At 40.4% G+C, this 16,603-nt stretch overlaps 1 protein-coding gene and 1 pseudogene across 1 annotated transcript in view; one reads left to right on the top strand and one right to left on the bottom strand.

The window, feature by feature from the left end:
- SEPTIN14 (septin-14) overlaps nt 1-16,603 on the bottom strand; it is a gene marked incomplete at its 3' end in the record, with an annotated part of 89,826 nt that overhangs the window by 67,601 nt on the left and 5,622 nt on the right. The window lies entirely within an intron of this gene.
- On the top strand, nt 1,696-2,501 carry LOC109376270 (mitotic spindle assembly checkpoint protein MAD2A pseudogene; annotated as a pseudogene).

Raw genomic sequence — 16,603 nt, forward strand, 5'->3', positions numbered from 1 at the left:
AAAAGGGAACCCTGCTGCACTGTTGGTGGGACTGCAGATTGGTGCAGCCATTATGGAAATCAGTATGGAGGTATCTCAAAAAACTGTAAATGGAACTACCGTATGACCCAGCAATTCCACTGTTTGTATCTATCCAGAGAAACCCGAGACGCTATTTGAAAAAATATATGTACCCCTATGTTTATTGTGGCGCTATTCACAATAGCCAAGACTTAGAAACAACCGAAATGCCCATCGTTAGATGACTGGATTAAGAAATTGTGGTACATTTATACAATGGAGTATTATTCTGCCATAAAGAAGAATGAAATCATAACATTTGGGACTATATGGATGGACTTAGAGAGTATTATGTTAAGTGAAATAAGTCAGTCGGAGAAAGACAAATACCACATGATTTCACTTATACGTGGAATCTAAAAAACTGAATGGGCGAGGAAAGTGAACAGAGGTGGTCTCAGAGATGTGAGGGTGCAGCTGATGGCTGTTGGTTGGGGGATGGGGATGAGGGAGAGAGGGAGGGGGCTGGACAGCATAAATACGTGGCTGCAGTGTTGCCATGGGGACATGGGGGACATTTCGAGGAATGTAATTGATAATGTTGTGAATATTTTGTAGGGTGTCAGGTGGTCACATGTCTTGCATCATGGATGGGGAAGAGGCTTGATCACTGCACTGTACACCTGAAGCTGAAGTTGTGTAATATTGTATGTCAACTATAAATGAATATATATGTGTGTGTATATAGATGACATAGATATAGATATAGTCATGGGACGTGGTGTATAGTGTGGGAGTGGAGTCAAGGGAATTTAATAGTTATGTATGATATTGGGGGGAAGTGGGGCAGCAGATTGAGGGAGGGGGGTTGTCACTTTGAGGGGTAAAAAGTATAACCATTGCACTGTGTTGTACAGCTGAAACTAATTATAAAAAAATGTGTATTTCATAATAAAAAATAATTAAAAGAAAAAAAAGAACAATTCCTTTTGCAATTGCAACAAAAAGAATAAAATATGTAGGAATAAACTTAACCAAGGATGTAAAAAGACCTATACACTGAAAATATAAGACATTTTTAAAAGGAATTGAAGAAAACACAAAGAAATAGAAAGACATTCGGTGTTCATGGATTGGAAGAATCAACGTAATTAAAATGACTTATTACCCAAAGCAATAACCATATTTAATGCAATCCCCATCAAAATCTCAATGGCATTTTCTAAAGAAATAGAATAGAAAACATCAGATTCGTATAGAACCACAAAAGACCCCAAATAACCAAAGTAATCCTTTAAAAAACAAACAATGATGAAGGCATCACACTCCCTGACTTCAGCTTGTACTATAGGGCAACAATAATCAAAACAATATGGTATTGCGGGCGGGAGAGTGGGCCGGTTGGCCCCTGGAACCGGGGGCCCACCTCTCAGCAGAAACCGGGGTCAACAGGGAGCAGCGGTTGGGCCGCCGGCAGGCAGGCACTTTGTGGAGACCCCGAAGTGTGTGGCAGACGCTCCCTCCGTGCGCTGGGGGACCCTGGGGCCACGCAAGGCCATGGCTGGCGGACGATTCACAGCACTTTGAGAATATCTTTTAAACTCAGAAATCGTGCATCTGGGTGCCCGGGCCCACCCCCCACCCTGTCCTGGGGAGCGACCGCCAACACCGGGATCGGCCCTCTTTCTTTGGCCCATGCGGCTGACCAACAGCGAAGGGGACAACCTGGAACAGCCGACCGCGCCTCCCCACTGCGACTGCGTGATTCGCCAGCTCCTGCGAGGGCGGAAGGGCGGGCAGCGTGCTGCACCTGAGCGGAGGCGTGCTGCGTCGTTATTTTTGAAATGAGTGGCGGGGTGCTAACGCGGAGCCGGGAGCCGCTGGGTGCCAGTGGGCACACGCCATGGCTGGGGGCTCGCCATAGCGCTGCAGCTGTCCCTGCACGGCAGCACCGAGATCGTGGCCGAGTTCTTCTCATTTGGCATCAACAGCATTTTGTATCAGCGCGGCATATTTCCATCTGAGACTTTTACTCCAGTACAGAAATATGGACTCACCTTGCTCGTAACTACTGATCCTAGGCTCAAGAAATACCTAAATAATGTGGTGAAACAACTGAAAGATTGGTTATACAAATGTTCAGTTCAGAAACTGGTGTTAGTCATCTCAAATATTGAAAGTGGTGAGGTCCTTGAAAGATGGCATTTTGATATCAAAGAGGACAGTACACCCAGAGAAAAGTCTCAGAAAGCTATCCAAGATGAAATCCGGTCAGTCATCAGACAGATCACAGCGACAGTGACATTCCTGCCACTGCTGGAAGTTTCGTGTTCATTTGAGCTGCTGATTTATACAGACAAAGATTTGGTTGTGGCTGAAAATGGGAGGAGTCGGGACCACAGTTCATTACCAACTCTGAGCAAGTCCATCTCCGTTCATTCACTACTACAGTCCACAAAGTGAACAGCATGGTGGCCTACAAAATCCCCATCACTGACTGAGAAGGACATGAGGACAACAATGCAGTTCTCCAGTGTGCTTCTCCTGAAGCCAAGTCAACTGTACTTCATGTTTTATTTCGTTGGTTACTCTGTAGATGGAAACTTAACATACTTTACTGAACTATGCATAGCTGTCCCGTTTTTTAGTGTCTGTCTGACTTTCCAGGGGGTTGACATGCTTTTTTTGCATACTGTTCAAAAGGGAAGCAACAGCAGATTACATCAGCACTGTATTGGCAATTCCTTTGCAGGGGGTAACTGTAGACGGAGAAACTTTTCCTATAAAGCTAAATGCGTTCCTAAACCAGACCTTTGGATAAAATAGCTTGACTCAGAATGTAGGTAAGAAAATAATTAAATATGAAACTGCAAGAGAAGCCTGAATATTCAGAATCTTTGTTTAGGTCTTAAAGTAACTGATAATCCATAAATAACAAAATATTGCTACTAGGTCTTTTTGCCATTTATTTCATTTGTGTAGTTTCCATATTGAAAAAATCTCCAATTATTTGTGTTTAATTTATATAATTTACACCTACAAAGCTATTAATATGTCTACTGTTTGAATTCCGGTGACACAGAACTTTTAAAAAAAATGTCTTTTTGTGTTTTATAAAATCAAGCTTTAAATGACAATGATAAATAAAGTTAAATATGTCGTATGTTTAAAAAAAACAATATGGTATAGGCACACAGACCAATGGAATAGAATCAAGAACCCAGAAAGAAACCCACAAAAATATGGACAGATAATTTTCGACAAAGAGCCCAAAAACATACAATGGAGAAAAGACAGCCTCTTCAATAATTGGTGCTGGGAGAATTGGAAAGCCACATGCAAAAGAATGAAATTAGACTGTTATCTGTCACTGTATACCAAAATTTATTCAAAATGGATCAAAGAACTAAACATAAGACCTGAAACAATAAACTGCATAGACGAAATCTTAGGTACTAAACTTGTGGACCTTGGGTTCAAAGAGCATTTTATGAATTTGTCCTCAAAGGCAAGAGAAGTAAAAGCTAAAATAAATGAATGAGATTATATTAAACCAAAAAGCTTCTGCACAGGAAAATAAACTATCGACAAAATAAAGAGGAACCAAGTGAATGGGAAATTTTTGAGAACAGCGCCTGCAATAAGGGGCTAATATCTGAAACATATAAGGAGCTTATACAACTCAACAACAAAAATACAAACAATTGAATTAAAAAGTGGGCAGAGGACCTGACTAGACATTTCTGCAAAGAGGACATACAGATGGCCAATACACATATGAAAGAAAAATCTCAACATCACTAATCATCAGAGAAATGCAAATAAAAACGACAATGAGAGATCACCTCACAAAAGTTAGAATGGCTATCATCAACAAGACAAATAATAACAAGTGTTGGAGAGGCTGTGGAGAAAAAGGAGCTCTCATACAAATTGGGAAGGAAGAAGTAAAACTGACATTATTTACAGATGGCATGATATTATATATGGAGAACCTGAAAGATTACACAAAAACCAAAAACTATTAGAACTCATAAATGAATTTAGTAAAGTAGCAGGATACACAATTAATATTCAGAAATTGGTTGCATTTTTAACACCAATAATGAACTATCAGAAAGAGAAATTAAGAAAATGATCCCAGGTATAATAAACCACCAAAAAAGTAAAAAAAAAAAAAAGGAAAGAAAGGAAGAAAAAAAGAAAGAAAGAAACTGATCCCATTTACAATTGCATAAAAGAAATACCTAGGAAGAAATTTAACCAAGGAGGTAAAAGACCTGTACTTGGAAAACTATAAGACACTGAAGAAAATACAAATAAAAAAAACATATACCATGCTCATGGATAGGAAGAATTAATATAGTTAAAATGTCCATACCACACAAAACAATCTATTGATTCAATGTAATCCCTATCAAAATACCAATGGCATTTATTTTCACAAAACTAGGACTAAAAATTCTAAAATTATAGAGCGCCACAAAATACCCTGAATAGCCAAAGCAATCCTGAGAAAGAAAAAAATTGGAGGTATCATGCTACCTGGTATCAAACTATACTACAAGGCTATAGTAATCAAAACAGAATGGTACTGGCATAAAAACAGACACACAGGTCAATGGAACTGAACAGAGAGCCCAAAAATAAACCCACACTTATATGATCATTTAATCTGTGACAAAGGACGCAAGCAAACATAGTGGGGTAAAGACATGCTATGCAATAAATGGTGTTGGAAAAACTGGACAAATACATGAAAGAAAATAAAACTGGACCACCTTCTTACACCATGTACAAGAATAAACTCAAAATGTAATAACGATTTAAATGTGAGATCTGAAACCATAGAACTCCTAGAGGAAAACATAAGCAGTAAACTCTCTGACATTGCTCTTAGTGATTTTTTTTCCTGATCTATCCCCTCAGGCAATAGAATTAATAGAAAAAATAAACAAATGGGACAAACATCAAACTGAAAACTTTTTCTCAGCAAAGGAAACCATCAAGAAAACAAATAGTAAGCAATCCTTCTTCTGGGTATATACCAAAAAAATCTGAAAACATTTATCTTTAAAGATATATGTGCTCCAATATTCACTGCAGCTTTATTTATGATGGCCAAGACATGGAAACAACCAAAGTATCCTTCAATAGATAATTAAATAAAGATGTGGTACATATACACAATGAAATACTATTCTGCCAAAAGAAAAGATGAAATCACATGGTTCTTGACTTTTTCTGTGTGACTTATTTCACTTAGCATAATAATTTCAAGACTTGGGTGTACAATTCTGTAATACACCATCTATCTTTGTACACTTGAAATCTATGTAACTTTAACTAACAATTGTCACCCCAATAAACTTTAATTTAAATAAATAAATAATCTCAAGATCTATTTATGTTGTGAAAATGGCACTATTTCATCTTTTCTTATGGCAGAGTAGTATTCCATTGTGTATATGCACCACATCTTCTTTATCCAAAAAGTCGAGAACCGTGTGATTTCACTGGTATGTGGAATACAAACGAAAGCAACAAAGGAATAAGACAAACAAATAAAGAAACAAAAACGCATAGACACAGACAATAGTTTAGTGGTTACCAGAGGGTAAGAGGGGAAAAGAGGGGCAGATGAGAGTAAAAGGAATCAAAGATATGGTGATAGAAGAACTGACTCTGGGTGGTGAACACATAATGTGATATATAGATGATGTGTTACAGAATAGTACACTTGAAACCTATGTAACTTTACTAACAATTGTCACCCCAATGACTTTAATTTAAAAAAATATATCAGCATATACCTACTATATGATCTAGCTATTCTACTCTTGGGTTTTTATCCAAGGAAAATGTAACTATATGTCTATACCAAGACTTGTACACCAATGTTCAGAACAGCTTTATTTTCATAGCCCCAAACTGGAAATAGCACAAATATTCATCAACAGGTGAATAGATAAACAAATTTGGTATGCATATATCCATACAATAGAATACTATCATCATTAAAAAGAATAAATTATTGATACTTGGGACAACATAGATGAATCTCAGAATAATTATGCTGAATGAAAGAAGCCATGCAAAAAAGGTTACATACTATATCATTCAAATTATACATCATATATAAAATTCTAGAAAATTAAGCAAATCAATTGTTAACTAATCTGTATTGACAGAAATCAGATCAGTGGTTGTCTGCAGGTAGGTGGGGCTGGCACAGGAAGGGAAGAAGAGATTACAAAGAACGTGTGAAAACTTTTGGGGGTGATGTGTATGTTCATTGCCTTGATTGTAGTATTTCACAAGTGTAAGCATTTATCAAAACATCAAATCATGATTTTAAATATACACATTAGGGGCCGGCCGAGTGGCACGATGGTTAAGAACTGGCTTGGGACGCCAGAGGCCCCGGTTCGGATCCCACATATGAGGGCCAGTGACACTGCCCTCTACAGCTAAGATGCTGAACAACAGCTCTACCTGGAGCTGGGCTGCCGTGAGTCGCCGGTGATGGCATAGGCTGCAGCCCCTGTGGCAGTGGGTTGCCATGAGCTACAGTGTGTAGCCAGCAGCCAGCGTGAGTGGCCAGCAGCCACAGTGAGCAGCCGTCCAGAAGCCAGCGACTGATGTGCCTCACCCGGGAAGAGCGCAATGATGGTGCCAACTTGGGCCTGTGAAGCAACGTCCTCCACAACTAGACTGAAGAACAAAACAACAGCAACTTGTCTGTTCCCCTTCCTCCAATTCCCCAGCACTGTTCCCATCCCCCAAAATCCCCAATAAAAATCTTTAAAAATATGTATATACACATTAGTTTATAAATGTAAATACATACAATAATTTATTGTATGTCAGATATACTCAATAAAGCTATTTTGAAATGTAAAATAAATAAATAAATAAGATTTTAAACAGGCCAGTGAGCAACTGCTCAGAGTCCATTAAATTTGAACAACTTGGGGAAAAAAATTTGATCCACTTGAGTCCTTAAGTCCTCTGAGAAAATCCATAGCACCCCCTGGTGGCCTTATTGGGCTGAGGGTGTGTGGTCTCTCAGTTATTCAACAAATAACTATTGATTTATCTTTCTAATATTGCAACTGTATTTCCCAAGCCATTCCACATTCATTTCTTGTCTCTTCTTTGCTCATTCCTGTTTGTACTTCTTTCTTTGGTTGTTATTGAAATCCCACCCCACTGTCAATTTTAGTGTTACATGGCCTTAATTTCTTATCTGAGTGTTTTGAATGGCTGACTCTGCTGAAATTATTTATTTCAAAACTTATATTGAATAAACAGCTGGTTTAAGAAAAAAAACAGAAAAGAAAAAAAAGAAAGAAGCCAGACATGAAAAGTCGAGAACCTGGGGAATGTATTACAGAACTGTACACCTGAAACCTATGTAATTTTACTAACAATTGTCACCCCAATAAACTTTAATTTAAAAAAGAACGAAAAATTTAGAGCCAAGCTACTGTCTTCCTAGAAATTCTAATACAGTCAAGCAGAATTGAGATTTTATTTGTGTGAAAACTATTAAACTGTTCTGTTCATTGAAGAAAGCTCAATTGTACTGTACACTCTAGCATCAAACAACTGAAACAAAAGTAATAACAACAAATTAAAAATACATAGGAGACTTATGTAAAATGGCAGAATAGACTAGTGCTGTGCCAACTGTCTCCCAGGATCACACCAAAATTATAAATAATTTATACAACATTCACCTCATAAGTCCCCTGAACATTAGATGAATAGAACCTCTAAACAAAGGATTTAAAGAAGAGACCACATCAAGACTGGTAGGAGGGTCAGAGATGTGAGGCAGGCTGACTCCAGGCCCACGGAGAGAGGGAGAACCCCGTGGGGGACACCTCAGTGGAGGAGAGACTTCTGTTTGGGGGAGGGACCCTCTGGCCCCATGTCAAGCTCACCAGCCCAGAGTTACTTTGCTGGGAAGAGAGGTTCCATGATAGTTGGCATTAGAAATTAGTGAGGACTGTCTTTGCTCAACTTGGTGAGGTGGAGGGTGGCTAGAGAACCAGTCGCCCTCCTGTGGAGCCGGCACATGGACTCACTTGCTGGTGAGCACTTACCTAATCCCTGGCAGACGGAGTGACTGCATGAGTGGTGGCCCAGGAGCCTGCATGGAAGGAATGAACTGAGCACACTTGGCATGGGAGCTGGAGGTTTTGGGACCATTGTTCCCCCTGTGTGGAACTTGCACATGAGTAGTATACAAGAGAGTGCCTTTTTTTAGGGTTGGACCCTCCCACAGAGGGTCAGGTCCAGGACCGCATTGGTCTGGTGGAAATGATGGAGGCGTGTGTATGGGTGTACGTGAGCATGTTGCCTTGGGTCTCCACTCTTTGCACTGCTTGTGCTGTGTAGCAGAGCCAGGCACGCTCCGGTTCCATCAGGCTTCTCATTGAGACGTGGGTGCGCGTGAGAGGCCTTGGGTCCCTGTTCTCCATACTACGCGTGCAGAGTTCCCGGGATAGTGCCTGGCTGTTGGGCTGCTCTGCCTGGTCTGCAGGTTGCTGACTGGGACAGCTGACACTGGAAGTTTTTCTACGAGTGTTGGGCCAGGAGCTGTGTGCCTGAGTGATCTGGCTGGGTGCGTTTCTGCGGGCTGGTTGCCAGTGCAGGAGCATATGCTGCTCTGATTTGGTAGGGGCCACTGACCACACCCTGTGGTGCCTTGGGGGCCTGCCCTACCCACCTAGAGCTGCATTCCTGGGGCACCCAGAGCCCCTGGTGCCTGGCCCCCACCTCCACAGTCCATAGAGGGTTTTTGCAGCAGTGGACAGCCCACAGCAACCTGTGAGAATTTTTGGTGGTGAGCACGGCCCCAGAGTACATGGTAGCTAATTGTGGGAAGCACACTGCAAGCATGAGAGGGATGCCAGTGCACAACATGTTGGGCCGTTTCCCCCAACACAGCTGGTTCTGAGTCACCCAGGGATTCTGTTGCTGAGCAAGTGGTCTGCAGTTTAAAGCAGGTGGAGGGCCTTTTTTTTCTGTTCTTTCCTTTGTTTCTTCTTTTTCCCCTTTTTTTCTTTTCTCTTTTCTTTTTTCCCCTTTTTTCTTTTCTTTCTATTTCATCTTTTTGTTCCTTTTTCTTCTTTTCTTTCATCTGTTTTCTTTCTGTTGTTGTTTCTCAAGCATATTTATCTGGTTATTGCTATGGTTACTATTTTTCTGTCTTGTTCTCCTGTTTTTGTGTTTGTGTTTTTGTCTCTTTTACATATTTTTGTTTCTCCCATCAGATCATCATTTATCATGTTTTTGTGAGGTGTATTTGTTTTTTGGTGTTGTTGGGTTGCCTTGCTTTGTTTTTGTTTTATAAAGTGGACATGGACCTAGCACTAGTCCGGGAGCTGAGACTACACTGAATTTGTAGGAACCAATGACCACAGCCTTTAGGCACCTGTAACACTACCTTGCCCACCTACAGCTGTATTTCCAGGGGCAATAGGAGTGTGGGGGTGACTGGTCCAAACCCCACAAACTGTGGAAAGGGTTTTTACAACAGAAGGTGGTTTGAGGAACCCTGGGGTCATGTTCGTGGTGTTCAGTGACCACAGACTGGCACCTCAGCCACTCAGAAGCAGCTTTCGTGAACTTTTGAGTGTGAGGTGGAGGCTGGCTGTAGTGCCCTTGGGACGCTATACAAGGGGGTCACAGGGCAGTTATGGCATAAGACCTGAATCTACATTAATGTCTTAAAAACCACCAATCATGTCTCATAACTCACTTGAAAACCATCCTGCCAAACTAGTGCCACATCGCAGAGGCACCCTCAACACTGGGTCAAATAGCCAGACACATGTCCCTAAAGAGCCTCTTTAAATAGTTGGGCTTTACCGGCACCTGACAGGTGGCAAAGGCGTAGGGGACCCTGGGCCTTTTGCTAAACTGCCTTAGGACCAATTTTGGGGGCAGCCAGTCTCAGTTGACACAGAGACCATCCCCACATGACCCCAGGCCCAGCACAGGGAGCAGCCAACTGTGTACAGCCTACCAGGTAGCTACAGGTCAGTAACACACAGGGCTGCAATGACTCTGAGTGGGAGGCCTGCCCAAGAGACACCAGAAGCAACACACCCAGAGACCAGTGTTAGACAAAACCAGAGTACTACCTGGTTGAACGTACATGTGTCACTCTCAAAGGACATTTTTCACAGACAAAAGAGCCCACAGTTGCCAAGCCTTTTCTGAGGAGGTCAACCTTTACACAGCATCTCATACAATGTGAACAGAGCTGATTCTCCCAGCAAATCTGTCTGAGAGCCAATCCCACACTCTGACAAGCCAAAAGCAATTAAAAAGCAACTTCAACAGTGACACCTCTGGAACACACAAGACAGGGGAATAGAGAGAGTGTGCAATACAAATATAAAGGACACATACTACAGGACCACCCAGCAATGACTGAGAGACATAGGTGATCTATTGAATACATCGAAGCAATCACAGAGCAACAGTCAGAATGAAGAAACAAAGAAACATGTCCAAGTGAAAGATCAGAAAAAACTCTAGAAATGGAATTAAATGAAACAGAGGTATCCAACCTTTCAGAGATAGAATTTGAAAGACTAATGATAAAAATGTTTAAGGGACTTAGTGAGGACATAAAGAAGGATACAGAGATCATAAAAAACACCAGTTAGAACTAAAGAATACAATAACTGAAATGAAAAACACACTCGAAGGAATCACCAGTAGATTAGAGAAAGCAGATTTAGAAGACAAAATAGCAGAAATCACCCAGTTGAAACAACAAAAACAAAAAAAGAATAAAAAACAATGAAAATAGTTTAAGAGACCTGTGGGACAACATCAAGTGCAACAACATTCACATCATAGGAATACCAGAAGGAGAGGAGAAGAAGCAAGAGATCGAGTACATACTTGAAGAAATAATGACTGAGAACGTCCCTACCCTGGTGAAGAAAATTGACATAAAAGCCCAGAAAATGCAGAAAGTTCCAAACAAGCTGAACCCAAACAGGCCCACACCAAAACCATCATAGTTAAAATGGCAAAGGTTAAAAACAAAGACAGAATCATAAAAGCAGCAAGAGAAGGACAGTGGGTTACATACAAAGGAACTCCTATAAGACTAATAGCTGACTTTTTTACAGAAACTCTGCAGGCCAGAAGAGGAGGAAGAAAATATTCAAAGTGATGCAAAACAAAGGCATACAACCAAGATTGCTCTACCCAGCAGGGCTATCACATAAAATTGAAGGAGAGATGAAGAGTTTCTCAGAAAAGAATAAGCAAAAGTAATTCATTACCACCAAGCCAGCATTGCAGGAAATGTTAAGAGGGCTTTTTTAAACAGAAGAAAGAGGAAAACAAACTAACAAAGAAAGACTGGAAATACGAATAGCAAAATGGCAATAAATATGTACTTATCAATAATCACTTTAAGTGTGAATGGGCTAAATGCTCCAATCAAAAGACATGGAGTGGATAAGAAATCAGAACCCATGCATATGCTGTTTACAAGAGACTCATCTCAGATAAAAAGACATACACAGACTGAAAGTAAAGTGATAGAATAAGATATTTCACGCAAATGGAAATGAGAAAAAAATCTAGAGTAGTAATACTTATTTCAGACAAAATAGGCTTTAATAAGAAGACTACAATAAAAGAGAAAGAAGGGCATTACATAATAATAAAGTGATCGATCCAATTACAGGACATAACCCTAGTAAATATCTATGCACCTAACATAGGAGCTCCTAAATATATAAAACAGTTTATGACTGATGTAAAGTTAGAGATCAAAGTAGCACCACCATAGTAGGGGACTTCAACACCCATTGTCACCAATGGACAGATCCTCCAGAAAGAAAATTAACACGGAAACAGTGCCCTTAAATCACACTTTAGACCAGTTGGATTTAATAAACATTTTCAGGGCTTTTCACGCCAAAGCAACAGAATATGCATTCTTTTCAACTGCACATGGAACATTTTCCAAGACAGACCACATGTTAGGCCACAAAACAAGTCTCAATAAATTTAAGAAGACTGAAATCTATCAAGCATCTTCTCCAACCACATTGCTATGAAACTAGAAATCAATTATAAGAAGAAATCCAGAAAGCATATAAATACTTGAAGTCTGAATAATATGTTACTAAATAGTGAGTGGGTCAGCAATGAGATTAAGGAAGTAATCAAAAAATACCTTGAGACAAATGGAAATGAAAACACAACAACCCAAAATCTATGGGATGCAGCGAAAGTAGTCCTAAGAGGGAAATTTATAGCAATGCAGGCCTGTCTGAAGTAACAAGAAAAATCTCAAATCAACAGGCTATCTTTACACCTAAGGGAACTGGAAAAAAATAGGAAAACAAGCATAAAGAGAACACAAGGAAGAAAATAATAAAGATCAGAGCAGAAATAAATGAAATAGGGACAAAAAAATACAAAAGATCAATGAAACCAAGAGCTGGATTTTTGAAAAGATAAACAAAATTGACAAACCCTTAACCAAACTCACCAAGAAAAAAAGAGAGAGGGCCCAAATTAATAAAATCAGAAATGAAAGAGGAGAAGTGACAACAGATACCACAGAAATACAGAAAATTTGAAGATAATACTACAAGAAGCTATTGGGTTATTGGAAAAGTCGTGACGCATTATTGCAACGAAAAACATAGAAAAAATACGTCATGACTTTTCTGACGACCCAATAAATGCCAACAAATTAGACAATCTGGAAGAAATGGATAAATTTCTATAAACATACAGTCTTTCAAGTCTGAACCAAGAAGAAACAGAAACTCTGAACATACTGATTACTACCAAAGAAATTGAATCAGTAATTCACAAGCTTCCAATGAACAAAAGTCCTGGGCCAGATGACTTCACAGGTGAATTTTACAAAACATTCAAAAAAGAATTAATAACTATTCTTTTCAAACTACTTCCAAAAACACAGAAGGATAGAAGGCTCCCAACCACATTTTATGAGGCTGCTATTACTCTGATCTCAAAATCAGACAAAGACATTACAAAAAAAGAAAACTACAGGCCGATCTCCCTAATGAACATAGATGCAAAAATCCTCAACAAAATACTAGCAAACCAGATTCAGCAACACATTAAAAATATTATACAGCATAATCAAGTGGGAGTCATTCCTGGTATGCAAGATTACTTCAATGTCTGCAAAACAATTAACGTAATACATCACATTAACAAAATGAATATTAAAATTATATGATTGTATCAATAGATGCAGAAAAAGCATTTGAAAAATTCAGCAGCCATTTATGAAAAAAACTCTTAGCAAAGTGTGAATAGAGGGATCATATCTCAACATAATAAAGGCCATATATGATAAGCCCACAGCAAACATTGTACTAAATGAGGAAAGGCTAAAAGCTTTCCCCTTAAAATCAGGAACAAGACAAGGCTGCCCACTTTCACCACTTCTATTCAACATAGTTCTGGAAGTTTTAGCCACAGCAATCAGACAAGTAAATGAAATAAAAGGCATTTAATTTGGAAAGGAGAAGGGAAAGTTTTCATTATATGCAAATGACATGATATTATATATAAAGAATCCAAATGACTCCAGCAAAAAATTATTAGAACTGATAAATGAATTTAGTAAAGTAGCAGGATAGAAAATTAATATTCAGAAATCAGTTGCATTTGTATACACCAATAATAAACAATCAGAAAAAGAAATCAGGAAATCAATCCCATTTACAATTACTTCAAAAACAATAAAATACTTACAAATAAATTTAGCCAAAGAAGTAAAAGGCCTGTACTCAGAAAATTATGACACTGAAGAGAGAAATCAAAGAAGATACAAATAAATGGACATACATACCGTGTTCACAGATAGGAAGAATTAATATAGTTAAAATATCAATGCTACCTAAGGCAATATAAAGATTCAATGCAATTCCTATCAAACTACCAAGAAAATTTTTCTCAGATAGAACATATAATCCTAAAATTTATATGGAACCCTAAAATACCCCAAATAACCATGGTAATCTTGAGAAATAAGAACAAAGTGGGAGGTATCACACTACCTGACAACAAATCATACTACAAGGTTATAGTAATCAAAACAGCATGGTACTGGCATAAAAACTGGCACATAAATCAATGGAACAGAATAGAGAGCCCAGAAATAAACTCATCCATATATGGTCATTTCCCATCCATATATGGTCATTTAATCTATGACAATGGAAGCAAGAATTCACATTGGAGTAAAGGTAGTCTATTTATTAAATGGCGCTGGGAAAATTGGACTGACTTATGCAAAAACATGAAAATGGATCACCTACTTACACCATATACGAGAACAAATTCAAAATGGATTAAAGACTTAAATGTAAGACCTGAAACCATATCATTCCTAGAAGAAAACATAGGGAGTAAATTTTTACTGATGAGTGATATTTTTAGATATATTCCTTCAGGCAAGGGAAATAAAAGAAAAAATAAACATATGGGATTACATCAAACTTAAAAGTTTTTTCACAGATAAAGAAACCATCAATAAAACCAAAAGGCAGCCTACTAAATGAGAGAAGATATTTTCCAACAATATATCTGATAAAGGGTTAATATCAAAAATTTATAAGGGCCGGCCGAGTGGCGCGATGGTTAAGAACTGGCTTGGGACGCCAGAGGGCCCCGGTTCGGATCCCACATATGAGGGCCAGTGACACTGCCCTCCGCAGCTAAGATGCTGAACAACAGCTCAACCTGGAGCTGGGCTGCTGTGAGTTGCCGGCGACGGCGTAGGCTGCAGCCCCTGTGGCAGTGGGTTGCCATGGGCTACCGTGTGTAGCCAGCAGCCAGCGTGAGCGGCCAGCAGCCGCAGTGAGCGGCCGACCAGAAGCCGACGACTGGTCTGCCTCGCCTGGGAAGAGCGCAATGATGGTGCCAACTTGGGCCAGTGAAGCAACGTCCTCCACAACTAGACTGAAGAACAAAACGACAGCAACTTGTCTGTTCCACTTCCCAATTCCCCAGCACTGTTCCCATCCCCCAATTCCCTAATTAAAAAAAAAATTTATAAAATACTCACTCAACTCAACACCAAAAAAACAAACAACCCAATTAAAAAATGGGCAGAGGATATGAAGAGACATTTCTATAAAGAGGACATGCAAATGGCCAACAGGCATATGGAAAAATGTCCAACCTCACTAATCATTAGAGAAAGACAAATAAAAACTACAGTGAGATACCACCACCTCACTCCAGTCAGAATGGCTATCATCAAAAAATTAACAAACAAATGCTGGTGAGGTTGTGGAGAAAAGGGAATCCTGGTGCACTGTTGGTGAAACTGCAGATTGGTGCAGCCATTATGAAAATCAGTATGGAGGTATCTCAAAAAAATGGAAATAGAACTACCATATGACCCAGCAATTCCACTCTTAAGTATCTATCCAGGGAAACCTAAGACGTTAACTTGAAAAAATATATGCACTTCTATTTTCATTGCAGCACTATTTACAATAGCCAAGATTTAGAAACAACCAAAATGCCCAATGGTAGACGACAGGATTAAGATACTGTGGGGAGAAAAAAAAAATGGCCACGGTAAGGAAGTCACTGTGTTAGTTCGCGCAAACCACGGCAATTTTAGCAGCGAAATCACAGCTCTGCGGGGCACGCTGGGCAACGGAAGGACTCCCACGCGGACTACTTAGAGGTGGGCACACCCTGCGGGTTCGGGAATTGAGAGGCGAGGCGCATGGAGACATGGGCGGCGCCTGGTCTGCTGAGTCCGGGGATCTCGGCAGATCGGAAACTTCCCTAGCCTGTCCTCGAGCCCACGCACACTAAGGCAGAATCCTCGGGTGTGCGCCAAGGATATCTGAGGAGGACGCGTGGGAGGAGGCAGACTGCTCACGCCCACGGTGGCGGGGATGCGGGTTCTCAGTAGTTTGGAGAGTGCTCACCGCTCTCTCCCTACCCCGCTGGCGCCCGCGCTAAGGCAGAATCCTCGGGCCACGCGCATCCCAAATCAGAGGAGGAGGGCGTGTAAATGGAGACATAGACTGCTCGCACCCACGGTGGCTGAGACGCCGGATCTCAGTAGATTGGAGTGCTCACGGCTCTCCCCCTACCCCTCCAGCGTGCACGCGCTAAGGCAGAATCCTTAGGCAGCGTGTGAAGCAGAACGCGGGCATAGTCTGTCTGCTCGCGCGGCTGCAGAGCTGTGGGAATCCAGGACAAGGCAGACGGTTTTTGCAGCATCTGGATGCGCTCAGCCTCTGGTGCTGACCGTCCCACCTGGTGTTCGTCAGGATTCACAGGGCGCAATGGCTGGGGCAGAAATCCCAACCCGGGAGGAGAAGAGGGAAGCAAGAAGCATGGAGACGCAGCCCACCCCCTTCAATGGTGGAGAGAAAAGCAGCTTAACCAGGGGGTGCCTGGTTGGAAGGGGAATTTGTTTTGGTTTTTTGTTTTGTTTTGTTTTGTTTTTCTCTCCTTCTTTTTATCCTCTTTTATCCCAGATAGGGAAGATAAACTGCATAGAAAAGTGCACACTCCCACCCTCCCTTAGAATCCTTGT

Source organism: Hipposideros armiger, unplaced genomic scaffold, assembly GCF_001890085.2.
Source record: "Hipposideros armiger isolate ML-2016 unplaced genomic scaffold, ASM189008v1 scaffold_1083, whole genome shotgun sequence".
Classification (NCBI taxonomy): domain Eukaryota; kingdom Metazoa; phylum Chordata; class Mammalia; order Chiroptera; family Hipposideridae; genus Hipposideros; species Hipposideros armiger.